The 4,322-nt window shown below is 36.3% G+C and overlaps 1 pseudogene; it reads right to left on the bottom strand.

Moving 5' to 3' along the window:
* Positions 1 to 335: 335 nt before the first annotated feature.
* Positions 336 to 1,282, bottom strand: LOC129008950 (olfactory receptor 52B2-like; annotated as a pseudogene).
* Between the last annotated feature and the right edge of the window lie 3,040 nt (positions 1,283 to 4,322).

Here is a 4,322-nt window from a genome sequence, read left to right as displayed (position 1 = left end):
GTTAAAATTATAGCTAACATGAGATCCCACGTAATACTGGGCAATGTGCCAAGTAGTTTACATATTTAATTTATTCCTTACAAAAACTTTAGAGCATAGATAGGAGCAGTTCAACTTTACAGGTTAAAACTAAATTTTCAAAAGATGGGAACCTCTCCATGATTTTTCAAAATCAGACAGTGAATGAGCCAGGATTTGAATCCAAGTATATTTTATTCCAAAGTCCATGTGCTTTCTGCTACAACACACTATAGGGCCTAAACTTGGGAACTTGACTGGCAACTTCTCTTTTCTCCTACTGGTAAGAGAAAACTGTGAAGGGACCATGAACTGTCTCAAGACTTCCCCACCACAGATAACATGTGAGCCATACTGTCATTGATTTGCTTGGTCTTCGCTCCATAGATAATGGGGTTAAGCATGGGGGGATCTAGCACATAGAGATTTGCCAGAAGTATGTGGACATGATGGGGGATATTCTTGCCAAAGCGGTGGGTCAGGAAAGTAAAAAATGATGGGAAGAAGAAGAGGAGAATAACTCCAATGTAGAACCACAGGTGTTAAGAGCTTTGTGCTGGGCATCCTGGGAAGGAAGTCTAAACACAGCTTGGAGGATCAAAGTGTAGGAAAAACCAATGAGTGCAACATCTACCAAAACCGATGCCATTGGCACTGAAAAGCTATACCAGATGTTGACAGTTATGTCAGCACAGGCCAATCGGGCCACCCCAATGTGCTCGCAGTATGAGTGGGGGATGATATTGGTCCGACAGTATGGCAGCCTCTTCAGCAGGAATATGATAGGAAAAATTGTCCCAACGCTTCATCCCCAGATTGCCAGGGTCATTTTTCCAATTACCGTAGGAGTTAAGATGGTAGTGTATCTCAAGGGAGTACAAATGGCTACATAACGGTCAAATGCCATGGCCAGCAGGATTCCTGACTCAGCCACAAAGGCAACATGAATGAAAAACATCTGAGTAATGCAGGCATCAAAGGCTATCTCCCCAGCGTAGACCCAGAAGATCACCAAGGCCTTGGGCACAGTGGTGGTGGATAGCAGGATATCAGTGCCAGCCAGCATGGATAGGAAGACATACATGGGTTCATGGAGGGTGTGTTCCCTGAGGACAACAAGGATGAGGGCTCCATTTCCCAAGACTGCAGTGATGTACATAAGGCAGAAAGGAATGGAAAGCCAGATGTGGTATTGCTCCAGTCCTGGGATGCCAAGGAGAATGAATAGAGTGGGATGGAAGGTGGTGAGATTAGCACCAAACATGCCTTCTTTTGGAGTCTCTCTATGAAGACTAAAGAACATGAGAATTAGTCAGTAGAGCCAGTTGTAAGTTCCACTAAAAATTGAACATGGAATCAATCACTAATGCCTTGACTGAGAGTATATAATGTTATTCTTCCACTTCTCACATTATAATTGCAGACACAAATATAAACAAAGGTTTCTGATCACATCTCAGCAATATCTAGAAGCCATACATACCTCCCCATTCTCATTGGCATGTTCTTGCTCAGGCTTTGATCATCATTCACCTGTTCTGTTGCAACAGTGTCCTAAACTAATCTGGTCTCCCTGTCTTCCAGCTTCCCAACCTCAACTCCTTCACATTCATCAGCTATGTTGCAGTCTGGTTGGTATGCTCAAAACAAATATCTTCGTCTGTTTTCTCTTATTACTCTTATATAATTATTTATTGACTTATAAAGTCCAAAGTTCTCAAGCATGCAAAGCCCTCCACAATCCCACTGTTACTTTCTTCTCCAGCTTTAATCGCCTGTAGACCCTAATAAAGCTAAATTAGATCATTTATACTAAATATTCTCCACACAAAACCTGGGTTCCTAACTCTCATGACTTTTCTCAAGTTTTTACCCTAACCTGGAACATACTTTTCTATCTTTAGTGTTTGTTGAAACACTGATCTTCCAATTCACAGCTTAAATATTTATTACTGGGGAAGCCTTTCCTAGGTTCAAATCCTAGCCTTCTGATTTTCTGATTATTGGCAAAAAGAGTTTTTCACATATCAGAAATTTAGCCTGATCTGTGAAATTGAACTATCCACACTTATTTTGCAAGAATTAATTTAAATACCTTCTGTAAACTGCCCAGCATAGTGCCTGGAAGAGAAACACCAAACAAATGCTAGTTATTGCTATTATGTGGATCAGTACAACTTAGTAGACATGTTAGAAACCAATAAAAATATATTTAGAATTCAAAATGTGATAAAGTAGCATTCAATTTAGTGTGGGAAAGGAAAGCCTATTCGATTAATGAATGGCTTTGAGATATTGGACTATATTATTTTTGTAAGAGAATAAAATTAGTTCCCACCTCACTCAGTAAACAAATAGAAATTCCAGATTAATTAAAGATGTACATTTTTAAGATGAAACTATAAAAATATTTTCTAAACTTAAATGAGGGTCTGAAGCAAAAACATGATAAAATGTTTTGAAGGTTGGAAAGATCTGACTGAGATAAGAAAACCAAATTTCATAGAAAGTAGCCACTGAATGATGCAATTATGTAAAAATGTAGTCAATAATAAATAACAATTTTTGGAGAAAAAAACACAAAACATGTAATATACAGGAGGTTAATATATTCTTAAGCACTAAAAGTTGGTATAATTGAAAAAGAAAAAATTAGAAAATGTGCAAAGAATCAAAATAGATAAAGTCAATGCAAAAAACAGATGGCCAATATACATATGAATAGATGCTTGACCCTACAAAATTTCAAGAAATGAAAATTAGCATCATCTTGAAATATCATAATTCTCTTATTATATTGGAAAACATTAGGAAAACAGCCCCCACTGCTGGTGGCAGGTAACTTAGTATAGTGATTTTGGAAAGTAATTTAACAGTAGCTATTAAGAATTCTAATTGTTCAAATCATTTAATCTGATAATATCACTTTTGGCAACTACCTGCTGAAATTACAGCTTAAAAACATAGAGATATACCTATAAGGATATTCTTTGGTACATTGCTGCAATGGCAAAAGAAACTGTTAAAACTTCCATATCCATCAATAGGACAATAAATAAATTATGGTACACACATTACAATGGAATGTTTTGTTTCCATTAAAAATTAAAAAGTATTCATCATGGCATACAGTTTGTTTATTTATTTGTTTATTTGAGGCACAGTCTCACTCTATTGCCCAGGCTAGAGTACAGTGGCATGATCTCGGCTCACTGCAACCTCTACCACCCGGGTTCAAGTGATTCTCCTGCCTCAGCTTCCCAAGTAGCTGGGATTACAGGCGCACACCACCATGCCTGGCTAATTTTTGTATTTTTAGTAAAGACAGGGTTTGGCCATGTTGGCCGGGCTATTCTTGAATTCCTGACCTCAGGTGATCTGCCCGCCTCAGCCTCCCAAAGTGCTAGGATTACAGGTGTGAGCCACCATGCCCAGGCTCCTGTAGTTAAGTTTAAAAAAGCAAACTGAAGATTAAAATGTGTAAGGTAATTCTTTTTTCTGTCTATCAGGATACTTTATATTATGAATAAGAGAAAATCCAACTCGATTTTGGCCTGCAACAAAGGGGATGTCTTTGCCCTGTAACTGAAAAATATGACTCTAGTATCAGGTTTATCTAAAGATTCAAGACATTATCAGGGGCACCATTTCTTTATAACTCTCTTAGCCCTCCAGATATTGACTCTCCTAGGACCAGAAATAAGGTGAGAGGAGTAAGACACTTACCTTGAGTGCAAAATTTAAGTGGGTATCAAAAAACCACAGTAAGCAAGATAAATACTTTAATACAATGTTTTAGAATGAAAATTAATGCAAAAAATTCACAATGAACACAATATTAAAATTTTAAATAAAGATAGGATCTGACAGTGCTATATACTGAGCTATTGTTTGGAGTCTGAAGCCCTTATAAATGTTTTCATGTATTATTAATAGCTAATTTTTTTCAATAATTTTATTTTCAATATATTATTCATTATTTTTTCCATTAAAGCCAATAAAATTTTTTTAAATTCTAATTTTTATCTAAATAAAATATTTAAACTTATACTAATGTTATGAGTTTTAATATGCTTACTCTTAAATATTTCAATATATTTAAAATACTTTAATATTCCAGAAAAAAAAATTAACCCTAGTCCTAGCCCTGCATAGGAGAAATATCTGCAGCAGTTCAAGATGTCAAGATGTACACATTAGATAGTGTGTACTTATAATACACTGTCCAGAAGAATTGTGAAGATCTTGTCTGAATCAACAGTTTATTGGATTTATTTCAGGAAAACCTAAAATCCTAGGAAACA

The sequence above is a fragment of the Pongo pygmaeus genome, chromosome 9 (assembly GCF_028885625.2).
Source record: "Pongo pygmaeus isolate AG05252 chromosome 9, NHGRI_mPonPyg2-v2.0_pri, whole genome shotgun sequence".
Classification (NCBI taxonomy): Eukaryota; Metazoa; Chordata; class Mammalia; order Primates; family Hominidae; genus Pongo; species Pongo pygmaeus.
Note: the sequence above shows the minus strand (reverse complement) of the source record. Positions and strands in the feature narration are given on the sequence as shown.